Consider the following 17,688-nt stretch of genomic DNA (forward strand, 5'->3'; position numbering starts at 1 on the left):
CACTCCATAAGGGCAGAATTTTAAAGTGATTGTGTGAAACAGTGAATGCATGCAAAAATATTGGAAAGTTCAGATATCAGCAAGGGCAACAATCTTACAAGAGCTTATGAAATTGTTCAGAAAGCATCTTTCTCAGGCAATACCGAGTCCAACCAATGTAGGATTGGTTCAGTGACATATGTCACCATTTTCAACCAAACCTTCAAGTCTAGGAGTTGAGGTAAGTCTTTATGTGAGCTACTGTTAGACAAGAAGAAAAACCTTGGTGGTGACATCGCTATCAGCAGTGGCCTAAATGGAAGAGCTTGACCTCAAATACCACCCTCAGTTAAAAATGAGATCCCTTTAGTATTACAAATATGCAGCACAGTTGCTGTAGTAGCCAATAAGTGATAATTCTTATACTATAATATCAAACTTTAAAAACATGACTACTAGTTTTTTTAATAACAGAAAAAATAATTTAAAGAATTTTTTGGAGAGAAAGAGAGCACAAGTGGGGGAGAGGGTCAGAGGGAGAGAGAGCATCTTATTGTTTTCAATTTTATTTTTTAAATTTACATCCAAATTAGTTAGCATATAGTGCAACAATGATTTCAGGGGTAGATTCCTTAATGCCCCTTACCCATTTAGCCCATCCACCTTCCCACAACCTCTCCCCCTCTCTCCTAACCCTCTGTTTGTTCTCCGTATTTAAGAGGCTCTTATGTTTTGTCCCCCTCCCTGTTTTTATATTATTTTTGCTTGCCTTCCCTTATGCTCATCTGTTCTGTGTCTTAAAGTCCTCATATGAGTGAAGTCATATGATATTTGTCTTTCTCTGACTGACTAATTTCGCTTAGCATAATACCTTCTAGTTCCATCCACGTAGTTGCAAATGGCAAGATTTCATTCTTTTTGGTTGCTGAGTAATACTCCATTGTATATATATACCACATCTTCTTTATCCATTCATCCATTGATGGACATTTGGGCTCTTTCCGTACTTTGACTATTGTTGATAGTGCTACTATAAACATGGGGGTGCATGTGTCCCTTTGAAACAGCATACCTGTATCCCTTGGATAAATACCTAGTAGTGCAATTGCTGGGTCGTAGGGTAGTTCTATTTTTAGTTTTTTGAGGAACCTCCATACTGTTTTCCAGAGTGGCTGCACCAGCTTGCATTCCCACCAACAATGCAAAAGATATCCTCTTTCTCTGCATCCTCGCTAACATCTGTTGTTGCCTGAGTTCTTAATGTCAGCCATTCTGACAGGTGTAACGTGGTATCTCATTGTGGTTTTGATTTGTATTTCCCTGATAATGAGTGATGTTAAGCATTTTTTCAGGTGTCGGTTGGCCTTCTGGATGTCTTCTTTGGAGAAGTGTCTATTCATATCTTTTGCCCATTTCTTCACTGGATTGTTTGTTTTTTGAGTGTTGAGTTTGATCAGTTCTTTATAGATTTTGGATACTAACTCTTTATCTGATATGTCGTTTGCAAGTATCTTCTCCCATTCTTTCAGTTGCCTTTTAGTTTTGCTGATTGTTTCCTCTGCTGTGCAGAAGATCCCAATAGTTCATTTTTGCTTTCTTTCCCTTGCCTCTGGAAACATGTTGAGTAAGAAGTTGCTGTGGCCAAGATAAAAGAGGTTTTTGCCTGCTTTCTCCTCGAGGATTTTGATGGCTTCCTGTCTTAAATTGAGGTCTTTCATCCATTTTGAGTTTATTTTTGTGTATGGTGTAAGAAAGTGGTCCAGGTTCATTCTTCTGCATGTCGCTGTCCAGTTTTCCCAGCACCACTTGCTGAAGAGACTGTCTTTATTCCATTGGATCTTCTTTCCTGTTTTGTCAAAGATTAGTTGGCCATACATTTGTGGGTCCATTTCTGGGTTCTCTGTTCTGTTCCATTGATCTGAATGTCTGTTTTTGTGCCACTACCATACTGTCTTGATGATTACAGCTTTGTAGTATGTAGCTTGAAGTCTGGGATTATGATGCTTCCTGCTTTGGTTTTCTTTTTCAAGATTGCTTTGGCTATTTGGGGTCTTTTCTGGTTCCATTCAAATTTCAGGATTATTTGTTCTAGCTCTGAGAAGAATGCTGGTGTTATTTTGATAGCATTGAGTATGTATATTGCTTTTGGTAGTATCAATATTTTAATGATATTTATTCTTCCTCTCCAGGAGCATGGAATCTTTTTCCATTTTTTTGTGTCTTCTTCAATTTCTTTCATAAGCTTTCTATAGTTTTCAGTGTATAGATTTTTCACCTCTTTGGTTAGATTTATTCCTAGGTATTTTGTGGGTTTTGGTGCAATTGTAAATGGGATTGATTCCTTGATTTCTCTTTCTGTTGCTTCAACGAGAGAGAATCTTAAGCAGTCTCCATACTCAACACAGAGCCTGATGTGGAACTCACTCCCATGACCCTGGGATCGTGACCTGAGCCGAAATCAAGAGTTGGACACTCAACTGACTGAGCCACCAAGGAGCCCTAGGAAAAATACTTTTTGAGATGGTTTCATATTTACTGTTTAGCCCATGAGTTCATTTTATGTTGTTTTTAGTGGAATATTAATTTTAATAGATAAAAATTATGATGGTTTGGGCTGAGACAGTGATAATGAAGAGAGTGAGAAATGAATAGATTCTGAATACATTTAAAATACTAGAACTGAGAATATTTGTTGGTAATTGGGTGTGGGATGTGACAGAAAGAGGGAGTCCTGGATGACGAAGTTTTCTGGCTCAAGCAATTGGTTGTTGAATAGAATTGCCATATCCTGTGAAAAAGAAGACTGCCAAGAGATATTTTGGATTGAGAGTGCAAAATGATAGATGCAACAGTTGGTTCTAACACATTAAGTTCAAGACTTTTAACTGCCTTCTCAGCATCTCTGCTTGACTGTCTTGATGTCTCCAATCCACATGTCCCAAATGGAATTATTCATCTTCTCCTTAAACTCGCCTTCCTGATGTCTTCCCCATATCAGTTAATGGCAACTTCATCTTTCCAGCTCAGACCACGAACTTTAAAGTTAACCCTGAGTTTTCCTCCCTCTCCCTCTCTCTGGTAACCCTCTCCCTTTCTGTCTCCCTCCCTCCCTCCCTTTTTTCCTTCCCTCCTTCCTTCTACATATCCAGTCTGTCAGAAATCTTGTGGTCTTTACATTTAGAATTAAATCCATAATTTGGTCAATTCTCACCATCTTAGTTGCCAGAACCCTGCTTCCTAGCCACCATCATCCCTCTCCAGAATGTTACAGAGGACTCCTAATTGGTTTCCTTGCTTTACCTTCCTCCTCTACAGCCTATTTTCACCATGGCCATTAGAATTACATTAAACCATAAATCAACCAGATCACTTTTTCACCTCTCTTGGGTCTTTGTTCAGATGTCATCTTCTCAAGGAGGTCTCTCTTGACTGTCCTGTGCAAAAAGCAAACTTGCACACATACTCTTACCTGCCACACACCCCATCCTCCTTACTCTGTTCTAGTTTTACTATTGTGGTAGCACTTTTCTTCTTTTTAGTTAACATAGTTTGGAATTTATTTTAACATATTTTAAATGCATTCTGTGTCTCCTTCCACCAAACTGTAGTATAAGTCCCAAAGACAAGGATTTTTGTCTATTTGTTTATTGAGGTATTCCAGGTACTTGGAACAGTGCCTGGCACACAGTAGGTGTTCTGTAAATACTGACTATTGAACACTGGGGCCTGACTCTCCCCAAACAGTAATTTCTTTAATCAGGGTGACACTAAGACACATGAGCAGTCCAGGCTATTAATTTGGTTCCCCTTCAAATGGACATTTTTAAGAAAATTTATTGTGTGTTTAGAAGGGAGGCTGAGTTCTTCAGGGCTGTATGTGGGAAGGACAAAACACAGGAATGGGGCTCAAACTTTCCTTTCTTATCCCAGGCAATTCAGCTCTGGCCGTGGATGTATCCAGAACAATTCAGAAACAAAGCTCTGGAGTTCCACTCACCTTCCCTAGCACACATCTTTCACTCCAGCATACCCTCTGGGGATCTCACTGTGCCTACTCCAAGGGATGGGTTTTGTTTGCCATATCCAGTATCCTCCCTAAGAGGCCATGTGGCAGGTGGAGACTTTTCCATTTCGGACTATTCTCTGGGGAGTTTTAATGCCCCTTAGAAGTTGGTGATCTAGGCAGCCAGCCACGTTTCTGAACTTAGTCACAGATTTGCACTTTCAGGGTAGCCGGTTTAGTCCCATCACTTGAAAAGCCCTCATTTGCTTTCCCCAAACATCCTGCCTGGGAGACCTCCTGCTTGTCTCTCTGTAGGTCTCAGCAGAAAATAACAATAGCTGTGAGAGGTGTCACTGTGTTGGAGAAGGAAAGGCACTCCCTACAACCTAGGTTTTTCTCAATGGCAGAACGTTCTTGTCAGTTTATCTCATCTGTTTGGGAATATATATTCTCATTTCTCCTCTCCTGCAGGTGCTCCAGCTGGGAGCCCCTTTTAAACTATTTTACTCATGATCAAATCTACTTTACATCTTCAATAACTTGTGGCTTCTAGAAAGGTTTGAGGTAGAATCCAATGTTAACTAGAGTGATTTCTGTATTAGTTCTTTTTCCTTGTAAAAATGGGGCGTTGTTGGGAGCCTGGGTGGCTCAGTCGGTTAAGCTTGCGACTTCGGCTCAGGTCATGATCTCATGGTTCATGAGTTCGAGCCCCATGTCAGTCTCTGTGCTGAAGCTCAGAGCCTGGAGCCTCCTTCAGATTCTGTGTCTCCCTCTCTCTCTGACCCTGTTCATGCTCTGTCTCTCTCTCCCTCAAAAATAAATAAATATTAAAACAATTTTTAAAAGGGGGGCATTGTGAATAAAATTAATATTTGAAGAGTGAAATGGGTTTCATGATAGGCAGGTGACACATTTTCTCTGTAAAAAGAGGGTGAAACCTTCTTTCCTATAGCTTAGAATTATTTTGAAGCTCACATGAGATGAAATAACAAATGGGTTTAATGATAATCTTTTCCATTTTGTAGTGGAGATTCTCTACTGGTCTGGAAGGAAATCAGTACAGGGAATAGAAATATTTATTCTAAACAGGACTTCAGGAGGAAAAGGGGAATGGTTTTAATGCCTTTGTTCCTGAGGAAACTAATTGCCCCACTTTGTTTCTTTTCATTGAGGGTGAAAGAGGGGTGGGAGATAGGGGATATGTAGGAGATAGGAGTGGGAGGGGGTCGCTTGGATACCATGGGAAAAGGACAGCCAGAGCACTGAGGTCCCCATGGAGACCCTGCTGACCCTGTTGTACCACCTCCTGCCACCTGCCCACCCCTGCTCCTACCTCAGGCTCAGAAAGAGGGAGACTGGTAGGGGAGACCAAGAAGGGAAACTCACAGTCTTCAGGAGTCTGAAAATCGTGTTATCAGAAGGAGAAAAGAGATTCCTAACCCCTATTTTTCTTCCTCCCTCACCTCTCATAGATCTCCAACCTCCCTCATTTCCCACCAACCTTCTACCCTGTATGGCTTTTACTAGTCCTTTTTTACTCATGAATCTTTAGTCACACACACACAAATTGAAAGTAGCAAAAGCTTGGGGCTGGTTAAAATGTTTCCAGATACTTGTCTTTCAAGGGGTGCCCTCCAGGGAAAATTCCAGTAAACTCCTGTTACTATCACTATTTTTCTGTGAATAATCACCCACCTTCAATCATCAACTTCTTTTTTGAATCCACATTTCACTGGTTCTGGCTTCTAACTGTTAATTTGGGTTGTCAACCCCTGTGAATTATGAGAGGGGCATCATATGCCCTTTTGAACAAATTATTTTATTTTACTTTATTTTTTTAGGTTTATTTACCTATTTTGAGAGGCTCTGACAGCACAGAGCCTGATGTGGGGCTCAAACTCACAAACCGTGAGACCATGACCCGAGCCAAAACCAAGAGTGAGACGCTTAACCGACTGAGCCACCCACACGCCCCAACTTATGAACAAATTCTAATCAGTGCAGTTCATTGCTCGCTCTTTCTTTTCCTTCCTTCCTTCCTTCCTTCCTTCCTTCCTTCCTTCCTTCCGACACTGTGGAGTTTAAGAATCTTATCCTTAAGGGTTCACTTAGAGGACAGAGTCTAGAAAACCCTGTTTAGGCGGGAATTGTAGTTCTCCCATGAAGAGAACCTGACAGGAAGCCAGGGAATGAGTCAGGGGAGAGAGAAGAGGAAAATAAATTTTGTCTTTAGAATCATTAGAAGTAAGGTTTATGATATGGGAAGGTGTGTGTGTGTGTGTGTGTGTGTGTGTGTGTGTTTGAAATGAATTATCCCCCTGGACTTAAGAAGGTATAAGATCACAAAAAATAAAGACAGGAGACCCCTTCCTCTACTCACGTAGGGCAGGTAGCTGTGAGAAGGCCATAGGAGGAACAGGGAAACTTTCTGGAACTCCACCTGGGCTGCTTTGGGAAAACAAACACCGTGTATCTTTTTTTTTTTTTCTTGTATGTTTCTTTTCCTTGTTTCATGGTAAGAGGCAGTGCGCTTGTGTTATTTCTACTCCCCTAACTTGGTAGGTCTTCCTCAAAAGAGCTGAAGATGTACCAAACCTGAGATTTGGCTTTGAAAAGTTATTACCCATTTTCTTCTATGTTTTACTTGAATTGAGATAATCAGCTTGTGTCTCCTTCTACCCAAAATGAATCACGAGGGTTTCTTTCTGACTTTAGACCCAATGGACAGAAAATTAAACTTCCTAATTCACCCCAAGTACAAAGCAATTAAGAGCTAAAAAGGGATTAGAGTTTTGAAAATCACAGGAGCCCAATCTGACTCTTGCTCTTAGCTAAAAACATTTGAAAAAGCCCTTTCATCCTGAAAGCAGTTTTAGGAACGTTTTTCTTCAGGTTAATTGGATGTCTTACTGTCTCTTTTCTTCTAGGGATTCTCCTTAGAGCATGGTTTACAGTATTTGCAAAGGGTTTTTGTCACCAATTTTGGTATTTTTAAAGGTACTATGGTGTAGACTTCTGTCACCTCCCTGTTTTCTCTTGTTATACTGAGACATTAAGGGAGGAAGTGATTGCATTAAAGGGAAGAGACTAGATTTGCTGTTCTGAGACCTCTGTGTAATCTGTACCAGGACCTGAAATCAGCCGTTGGGCTGATTTCTAAAGGAATGAGAGTATGAAATGGTAACAGTTCAAAAAAATGGGTTTCTGGTTTCCAGTCCAGCATCCACCATGCAAGGATCTTAGAAATGGTTACTCCAATCTTTATAACAACAAAAAAATGTGGAACTAAAAATTAACAACCCTTCTTAGATCCCCACGGAGAATTTTGGTCACAGGGCAGACTTCTGCCCCCAAATTAGAGAGGCATACAGATGCATATAGAGAATCACAATTAACCAGAGAAGTACCCACAAATAGAAATCTCTACATGAACCAATACCAGGGTAGAAAATTGAAAGTATAATTAGTGAATTCCTGGAGGCTCAGTATGGACAAATTTGAGAGTTAAAACTCCAGATCTAGGCTTAGGGGCTCCCCATACTTTTGTGAGTTTTACCTCTAGGACCTCAAACACATTCTCACAGTCAAGATAGGAGAAATTCCTTATACTTCAGTAGGAGGAATAACCATTTTGAAATATGCTTAGAGCATTCTGTTCTTAACAAGGCCTGCATCAAGAGAAACTATTTCACCAGATTAGGGAAGGGAAATAGCAAATTCCAGCCCTTTTGTAACCTTGCTGTCTCACCATGGGGAGAAAAAAAAAAACAAAACTGAGAAATATTTGTGAAGGTCCCAGCCTAAGGGGACAGGCTCACTAAGAAGAAGTCTAAGACCTAATCATAGGATTATATAATGCTTCCTCTTCTCCACCCCCCCCAACCATACTTTACTACATTTCAATAAGACAGAATAATAATGTATAATAATGGAATTTCAATGGAATGACCTGCACATCTCAGATATTATTTAAGAGGAAATCTCTAAGGAAATCTAAAGACAACAGGGGCTTACAGAAACAAAGATACCAGAGGAAATTTTAGCCTCTGAAACTTACAGCTTCAGAAAACATTAATTCTTAGCCAGATAAACAAAACATCACATGGAAGGCCTATTTACCATGATTCCTTTTACTTAGTACATCATGTCTAGTTTGCAACAAAAGGTTACAAGGCATACTAACAGACGAAAAGCCAAAACAACACAGAGTTTGAAGAGACAGAGTAAGCATCAGGATCAGTCTCAGGTATGGCAGAAATTTTAGAATGATCAGATCTAGAATTTAAGACAACTATGATTAATATGCTAAGGACTCTAAGTGGACAACGTGCAAGAACAGATGGGTAATAATAATGTCTAGGACTTTTAGTGGTATTAGAGGAAGGGATAGGGAAAAGTATGTGTGTTCCATCTTTGAAGTGGAAAACTTAACTGTAACTTAAAAAAAAGTATTTGATTTCTCTTCATTGTCAATTTCCTCTGAATTTCTATGTATTTATTTCTATTTCTTTCTTGAATTTTAAAGACTTTCCTCAGAGATATGATCCCTGGCTGCCTATTCTTTTTAAGATCGAGTACTGTAAAACTTGAAGTTATGTCAGGGAGAGGGGTGGGACCAGCCACTCACTGCAAGGTTATTGGGCAAGGATATAGCCATTCTTGGAGAGATGATGTACATGTATTGAATGCCCACATATATAAGGTCTTTTCTATTAGGATTATCCTTTTTTTTTTTTCCAGAGAGTCATCCTCAAATATACTGCTTGGGGCTAAACCTGTCAATGTAGTAACCTGACGAAGGAAGAGAACTGAATATTCTGTATTCAGACTTCACTTAATCTGTCTGTTTTTTAGTATAGCTACTCACCCTGTTCTGGGTTATGCTATAGTTCCCATGTCTAGTGCAGGGTGAAGGTAGGGGACTCTTTTCTGATCACTGATAATCAGACCACATAGGTCACAGGTGGGACATCCATTGTTCCTGTCTACACAGTGTTGGGAGACAATTCCCTACTAATCATGGTTTTTGAATTCTACTGTCTTGTGAACAGACGAATTAACAGCTTTTTTAATGGATGATCTTTTCAAGGATGTTTATATAGCAAGCGGCTTTGGAAGACAGAGATGGGATCTCTTCCCAAAGCAGAGAGATTTGTTTGCTGCACACTATAATAAAGGAAATGTCATCTTCCAGGACAAAGGTTGGGCAGATTTTCTTGAAGTCTCTTTAACATATGGGGGCTTCCTAAAATTGAGAATCCTCAGCTGTGATGCAACCCCCCTGCATGTGCAGCATTCGCTCATGCTGTTTTGTGTAGTCCCTGTAGGACTTGAGGGACAAGGTAAAAACAATGAACATGAAGATCATGCTGCCTGCTGTGCTGGGAGTAGTAACATCATTTGCCTCTGACCCAGGAGACTCTTGTTTTCTGCTAGCATGAGTGGAACTGCGAACATTTAACTTGTAAGTTTTTACAAGTAGATTAAAATCTCAGGTGCTCAATTCTGTGATTTTCCAGTGTGACAATACCATGTTTGCGACTCAGGAATCTTTATGAGCTTGCTTCTGAGTTTGTCTTCTTCTATACCTCATACAGTTGTTCTAAATTCTGGTCTTACTGCTAGAAGACTGGTTTGGATGCTGCTACTCTGGGACCCACAGTCTATTTTCTTTCTTTAGCTTGGGAATATCTCTTGTAAATATGGAGAGAAATCCTCCTCCTTTCATGGTTCTTCAAGTTTCCCCTTCTGCTTCCATAAATTCCCATATCGTAAAGATTTAGCTTTTGCAAAACAAAAGCCAGAATGTCTTCCAGTACTTTTTAGCTTCCAACCCTACCACTCACCTCTTCTGAGACAAAGAGCAACCTCTCTGATGTCTGACAAGTATAAAACAAGAAGGGAAAATACAGGGAGAAAAAGACTCACATGAATTACTATCTGAAAATGTTATTCAGACACATTTATTCTGTGTTTGACAAGTGTCTCCCGCTCTCACTGAACAGTCTTTATCACATGGCCAGAATCCAAGGAACCCACCCACCCTCCTGCCAACTTTTACATAGGGGTTTAGTAATTCTATAATAATTTTTTAAAAAGTCTGTATAAGGAAAGAAACAAGAACAGTGATGAGCACTTTGCCACCCTTCCAGATTTCCACAGCCACTTCTTTCCTGCTTTATTCCCATTAATGTTTGTTCTAAGGGATATAAATTCTCTAGAGGCCCACACAGGGCCCAAGCTTGATAGATCCTGGAAAAGTTAGAGCCATCAGGTCTCTTCCAAGAAGAATAGAGTCCTCTGAGAATAAGACAAAGCTAGGAGCAGGAAGCAGGTGAAGGGCACTGGTTTTCTTTCTTTCTTTCTTTTTTTTTTTTGGAAAACAAAAAATGGAATGAGGAATGGATGATACAGCAATGTTTAGGTTTATTTGGCAGACTGAGGAGAGGAACTATGGTTACATGATCCACTGAATTTGAGCAGTGTGGAACTAGGAAGGTTAAAGAGAGAAGAATTACCCATCTTTCATCTGCCCCTTGGGGAAGGGACCTTTGACCCCAATCCAGGAAGAAAATGGCAGTAGGGAGGTCATGCCTATAAGTCAGATAGAGCTGGAAAAACAAGTGTGTAAATGAGAGTTGGGAGGAGGATGTTAAAGGGCTTATAATTATGTTACTTTTATGTCTCCCAACTGGTCCTGTGACTTCCTTTAAGAAATTATCCTGTTTGACATTAGGCTTTAAAAATAAGCTAATGTTTTACCTATTATACTTCAAATGGAGACATTCAGTAAATTCACCAAATTTAGATATGTAGTGAAGAATTTTTTGGTCTATGTTTTGAGAAAAGTTATTATTTCAGTATTTTGACAGTTAAACATTAATGCATCCTGAGCTGTTTTACCTGAGTCTCAATTTCTAGATTATCCTGTGGCTATTGGAAGATCATTTTCCCTTGGGGACACTGCATATGGAACGATCAGATTTCACTACCTTTACATATATCAGCCTCTGACCTCCAACCTGTGGGCAGAAAATTGGTTTCCTTAATTGAGCTTGCCTGCAGAGAAAGGAAAGGGCTAATACTGGTATATGATTAAGAAGGTGAAAGGAAAATTCTTCATGAGTCTAATCTAAATGCCTCCTTTTGACTAAAACGTTTGATTATTTCTCATATTTTTGATAGATTATGGGAATATTTTCCAAGTTTGGTTGATGTCTAGTTAGTCTTTTCTCAGTGTGGGTTATTGAAAGGAAAGGTGGAATTAAAAATCATAATTTGATTTTGGTTCTTGTCATTAATGTAACTCTTCCTAGTGGTCCCAGGCTTCTTGCTTCCTATCCTTCCTCTCTGGGTGTTGAGTCTCCTGCTTTGTCCAGGTCCATGTTTCCTACCTCTGTTGTAGCATAATTCTTATGCATTTTTATGGCAACAAAATATATCCCTTCACACTGTCCTAACTAGTCCTACTCCTCACTAGGAATACAGAAAGGAAGAATGGAAGCAGGTAATTGGGGAAGAAAAATCCTGTTTTGCCTCTCTAGAATATCTGGATTTTATATTTCCTCCTGAGTCCTATCCAGACAACCTAATGGAGAACCAAGTGCTGGCAGGCAGGAGAGGCTGTGGCAGGGGCAGACACAAGAGACAAGAGATTTAATTCTTAGGGGCTGTATTAGTCCACTAGGGCTATCATAGCAAAATGCTATAGACTGGGAGGCTTAATGGAAATTTATTTTTTCACAGTTCTGGAGGTTGGAAGTCCAAGATCAAGGTGTCAGCAGGGTTGATTTCATTCTGAGGCCTCTCTCCTTGGCTTGTAGATGGCTGTCTTCTTCCTTTGTCTTCATATGGTCCTTTCTCAGTGTGCCCATGTTTTCTCTTTCTGTGTCCTAATCTTTCTTCTTATAAGGACATCAGTTATATTAGATTAGGACTCTCCATGTGACCTCAATTTTATCTTGATTAACCTATTTAAAGGCTTTTTCTCTAAATATAGTCATATTTCAAGGTACTGGGAGTTAAGACTTCAATATGTAATTTCGGAGGAATACAATTCAGTGTATAAAGGGGGCTGAGGATGGGGGTTGGGGAAGGATACAGAGCTGGGAAAGTCATGCAACTTCCTTTGGTGGTTGGTTGAAGGATAGAAATTCACCTGTCTGGGGCCTGGGATGTTTATAACCTTAAGTTTTATAGTCTCAGCCCTTCTACCAGTACAATTTAAGAGCTTGGGGTTACACATGTACTACATATACCTTAAAAATACTTGTGAAAGAAAGGTGAGAAGGAGTAAATATATAGCCATCAGAATGGTATCTCCTTAGAAGGAAAAGGACTGAGCTGATAGATCAGGTAGGATGATTTGGGGCGAATTTTTTTCTTAAGTTGCTAAAAAGATATATATCTTTTTCTCTACTGTCCTTTAAAATAGAGATTACTGAAAAGCACAATGACTTATATCTTGGAGGTGAGAATTAATATTTCAATAGTTTTAAAGCAGTGGTTCTTTCTACCTCTAGAGATTCTCATTTAATTTCCCTGGGAATCTGTGCTACTAGTATTTTAAAAAATCTCCCCTGCTATACTAATGTGTAACTAGAGTGGAGGACCAATAAAAAATAGCCTCTTTGATTCTCTACTTTCATCTCAGACAGCAGCACAAAAACTTCTAGAATCTGGAACGGGAGAAAATCCGTCCCCTAGAGCTTCAACGAAGAGGAGACCCATGCATACCCCCAGAGAGAGTCTATGTTTTCTTTTTTCTTTTTTTGTGATATACCCAAGACCCACCTTGGACTCAAGGGACACAAATTTGGTCTTCTTCAGGTTGGTTGAGCAAAAAGTGAAGGTAGGAATAATTGGGATTTATAAACATAAAACATGTTTTTTTGTTGTTGTTCTTATTAAAAATGTAAAATGTCCCCCTTCCCACTTAGTACAGGTTTACAGACATGTTTCTGAGGGCATTTTGCTCATCCCTTGGAAGTGGACATTCCCTCCTATTCCATGTTTCCAGTTGTCTGAAGGAGGGATGAGTGTCAGCGCCCCACATCTGTGGCGAAGGAAGATGAGAAGAAGCTCTTGCTCTCCAAATAGCATCCCTGTTTCTAGGTGGGATGCATATTATATACTTTCCTCCCAAGGTCTGTACAGAAGCTGGAGATGTCCTGGGCCACCTGGATGCATGGAGACATTGGAGAAAACAGATCCATGAGGTCAGTGGAGTTTGTGACCAGAGAAGAAAGGGAGATGGGAGAATTTTGTTTGGAAAAGAACAGACTTGATTTTGCCAGAGGACTGCATGACTTCTTCTCTGATAGCAGCACATGAACCTTTAGTTTTAAGAGCTAGCAGGGTTTGGGTGCCTTCCGTGGGGAAGTGAGCCAGGACTACAGCCCTAAATCTAAGACAAAGGACATGTTGCAATCAGATATCAATTCTGAAGGAATATAACATTTTTTGTTCTTATAATAAGAATTCAGATATTCATTGATAGTTGTAGTGAGTGGGATGGGACAAAAGACACCTGATGTTTTCCTTCATCTCTTCTCTAGAATAGGAACTTTCTTAAATGCAGAGAGCCAAATAAGCTGTTGTTTGGATTGTTTTCTTTTGCTTTTAAAAGTTATTTTACTTTTGCACCCATTTTCTATCTTCTCTAATGTTTTTCAAGACTGATATGTCCTTTAACACGTGTTTATTTTGAAAAGGTGGTTGTTTATAATTCTGGAAATAAATTTGAACTTTGGAATTAAAATATCTGGTGTGTTGATCCTGACATATCCCTGATGACCTACACTTGAGGCTCTGCAGAGTTCGTCACAGCACAGTGTGGAGCAGGAGAAACCCCTGCATTCAGCAAAGGAGGGAGTTTTGCACAGGGGGCCCCTGTCCATGATGTTTCCCCTCTGGAGGTACAGAGAATTAGAGAATTAGGATCCTGAAGAGAGTTTGAGTGTGAAATGGTGATTGCATGTATGCAACTTCAAAATCTGTAAGAATCCAGCTCCCATTCAAAATGTGGGATGTTTCCCAGGTAAATGTGTTGCTTGTTTTGGGTTTGAAGTTATCCCCTATTCCTGGTATCTCTGCCTGAAGTGTTCTTAGGGCTCAGGTTACCCAGTAGGGCTTGGATGGTAGTATTTCCCCCTTTCAGGGATTGGCCCAGATATTTTTTCCTCCAAGTTTATGGGTAGGGAAAATGCAATGAAACTGTGCTGATGCTGCCTGTCCCCTTAATCTACAAAAGTAATTAATCTATTTTTTATGTGGTCATTTTGACAAATTTGTCATAACCTATGGGGCATTTTAATTTAACCTAAAGCCAAACCATTAAGTTTTTAGACATTTTTCACCCCACCACTCTAACCTATCCAAACCCTAGAACTTTGTCCTTTACTTCATACTATTCTATCACTTCCATGGGTTATTATGAAGAAATGTCTGTATATAGTACTGGTTAATTGAAAAAAAAGAACTGTTTTGGGGCACCTGTGTGGCTCAGTTGGTTAAGCATCCAACTTTTGATTTCGGCTCAGGTCATGATTTCAGGATTGTGAGATCAAGCCCTGCATTGGGCTCCGTGCTGAGCTTGGAGCCTGTTTGAGATTCTCTCTCTCCTTCTGTCTCTGCCCACTCTCTCACTCTCTCAAACAAAACAAAACAAAACAAAGAAACAAAACAAAACAAAAACCCCAAAACTGTTTTATCATTTTGGGTTGGTTAGTTGGGTAGTGCCCAGATGTCTGCATTAAATGTCTTGTTTCCATCCTTGCTACAAACTTAAGTCCCCAGGGTTTGTGCAGGGATGCCACCTTGCCTTCCCTAAGGACTGTCACCAGAGTTGGAGTCTGTCTGAGATGGTTGGCGACAACTGGATCAACTGAGCTGGTCCCAGAGCTCTGAGAGCAGAGAAATGTCAGGAGCAAGAAGTAGATAACAGAAATCTGGATTTTGGAGAGACCCAAGTATGGCATTCATCAGTGATGATGTGGGAGAGTGGAGTGATGGTAAGAGGAGTTTGGACCATTCTTTTCTCCCTCCTCATCATTCCTATGAATTTTGGTGGAAATGATTCATAATACAGGAAAGAAAGCATCTCTTCTTTCCTCCTTGGAGAATCACTTCTGACCTTGGATAGGAAAGGGACCACAGGAAATAGATTATTCATAGATTGCATTTATGTTCTGGATCTGTGTTTGAAAGATATGCCCAGATTGTAAACCTTCCCTTGCTGTTTCTGGGAAGAATCAGGGAAAAAATGGTGGAAGGGGATCTCCCTTTGCTCCAACTGGTAGAAGCTCCTAGAAAGATAGAAGCTAGGACACTGAGTATGACATTTTGATCTCAAAAATTTAGGGCTTGGTTGTTTTTAAATCTTGTTTTGCTTTTCAAATTAGGACAATAAATGAATAAAGACAGATAAGCAAAAGTGCCTTTGGTTTTCACTGGGAAGAAATTTGTTATTTCAAATGTTAATAATGAAAAGTCTAAGTTAACTCTCCTTATATATTTGTCCTGATTCTCCTGTTTCCAGAGTTTCAGAATAAAGAGTTTAGCCTTGAACCCTTCACCACTCGCTATGGAAGAGAATCCTCCCTCAGGGACATCATTCCTGAGGGAAGGAAAATGAGTGACAGACAAAAGCTTCTGAACCCAGATGTAAATCCCATCTGTGACATATCCAAGCCTAACCCCTGACCCTTGGACAGAAAAATGGGCTTTTATTAGAGCCCACACACAGAATAATGAAAAGACTAATGTAAATTCAAGATTAGTGAAAGAAAGTAAAAATTTAGCAGGAGCCAACCCAAGTTTTTCCCATTGCCCAAGACTTTTGAAATGAACTTTTCCTTATCTTGAAGAGTAGAAGGAGTGTAATACCTTGCCTTTATAAATCACAGGTAGGAATTATAAAACAGTAATTTGTAATCAGTACTTAACCTCAATATATTTGTCTGCAATGTTTCTATCTTTTACCCTTCTTCTTCCTATCCATCACAAAAATGAGAGCAGCAAGACTCCCCCATCCTTTTAGGTATTCCGACTTGGGTGTGGTTTAATCTTAGACCAGTGGTATATACACAAAGGAACATCAAGGTCAAGAATCCAGTGTTCTCTAGTCCTTTGTTCTGAATTTTCATAGTGAGGCATGTCTTTTCTTTAAAACTATATTTATGGCTTATAAAGTTAAAGAGTGAAAACATGCTCAACAACAACAACAAGACCATATGAAAGACAGAAGGGCTTGAGGAAAAACTCTGTCCAGGGAAATCTGCCTGAGAGCTCATCCTGAATCTAGGACTGTGTTACAACCCCAGGTTCCTATAGCAGGTATAGAGAGTATGTGGAGGCAGAAGCAGCAGTGGGAAGGACACATTTTGTTCTTGACTCTGGGATGTATAGGAGTGACCCTAGGGTTTTTCTTATGCTTGAGTAGAGAACATAAAATTTAATTTTCATGGTGTAGGAGGAGTTGTGGCTTACAGAAGAAAATGGAATATATTCTGTTTCTCACTTCTATCTTGGTAGAGTAGCGAGAATTTCAGCCTGAGTAAAAGGTCAGCAGCACACCAGGTTTCTGAAGGTGAAATCATGTGGAACATTGGGCTGGACTCCATTTTGGACAACCAGTAAGTATTATAAATCCCTTGAGGATTTAGACTTATTATATATATGAATATATATATATATATATATATAATATGAATAATATATAATATAAAAGATATATTTTAACCTAAAAGTACAACATATGCATTTCTTTCTTTCTATTATCTTTCTATAAAGTGAAAGGCTTTTTTTGTGAACGTGTGGAAAAGATAAATAGGTATACATATATATTTAGTAATTTGTCCATGCACATAAATAGGAGAAATGTTTTACCAATGAGATATTTAGTAATGTCCAAGTTAACTCCTCATGTACTTTTCCTTGCAATTTTCCTTTGGTTTCTGGGATACATCATGGTTACACAAAAATCCTTTCACTATAGTTCCTGCTTCCCATCCTCAGAATGATTCCCTGAAGGCTTTCTCCATAATGGACCAAGTCTGACCTCTGACCCATGAACAGAAAATTGTACTCCTTGATGTGATCTCTGCATACATTATTCATTGAGCAACTCTAAACCTTAAACATTCTCTATATAGGAGCCCCACTTACATCCTTTCTTACGTCTAGTATATTTTAAAGTCTCTTGTTCATTGTATTTTGTTTTCTATTATATTGTTTATTTTACTTTGTTTTCTTTTGCAATCACTCTGTTCTAAATGATTTGATTCTAATAGTCTCAAGACTTAAGTTTTATAATCCTCAGCATCTGATGAGTTTGTCTTTATTTTCCCAGTTCCCTGGGGTATGCATGATGAATTTTACGTATGGAGAAGAAGAAAAAAAAGAAAGAGTTGATGTCTATGTTAGTTCTTTTTTTCTTCAGTCTCAAAGTCCAGAATCTATAAAAAGAGCCCAAGAAGCAAGTTCTGTGCACTTGTAAGAATAATACTAGGATTAAAAAGCGGGCGAAAGAAATTTGTATGAAGAAAGGGGTGAGCGAGAGGAGGAAACATTAAGGAGAGTTTCAAGGCAGGGAGGGAGCAATATATTCCATTTTGGGGAGTAAGAGAGGAGATGGGAATCCTCTGCAACATACTTTGCTTTTGGAGTGAGGATAAATGACACCACTCAGGTGGGAATGGTCCTTA

General features: G+C 39.4%; 1 long non-coding RNA gene across 1 annotated transcript in view; it reads left to right on the forward strand.

Annotated features, from left to right (window-relative positions):
• LOC122238015 overlaps nucleotides 1-13,689 on the forward strand; it is a 142,257-nt gene extending 128,568 nt beyond the window's left edge. Inside the window, exons 3-4 of the long non-coding RNA XR_006216942.1 lie at nucleotides 12,636-12,811; nucleotides 13,129-13,689. This is a non-coding gene — a long non-coding RNA (uncharacterized LOC122238015). The remainder of the gene's footprint in view (nucleotides 1-12,635; nucleotides 12,812-13,128) is intronic.
• Nucleotides 13,690-17,688: the final 3,999 nt, after the last annotated feature.

The sequence above is a fragment of the Panthera tigris genome, chromosome B1 (genome assembly GCF_018350195.1).
Source record: "Panthera tigris isolate Pti1 chromosome B1, P.tigris_Pti1_mat1.1, whole genome shotgun sequence".
Classification (NCBI taxonomy): Eukaryota; Metazoa; Chordata; class Mammalia; order Carnivora; family Felidae; genus Panthera; species Panthera tigris.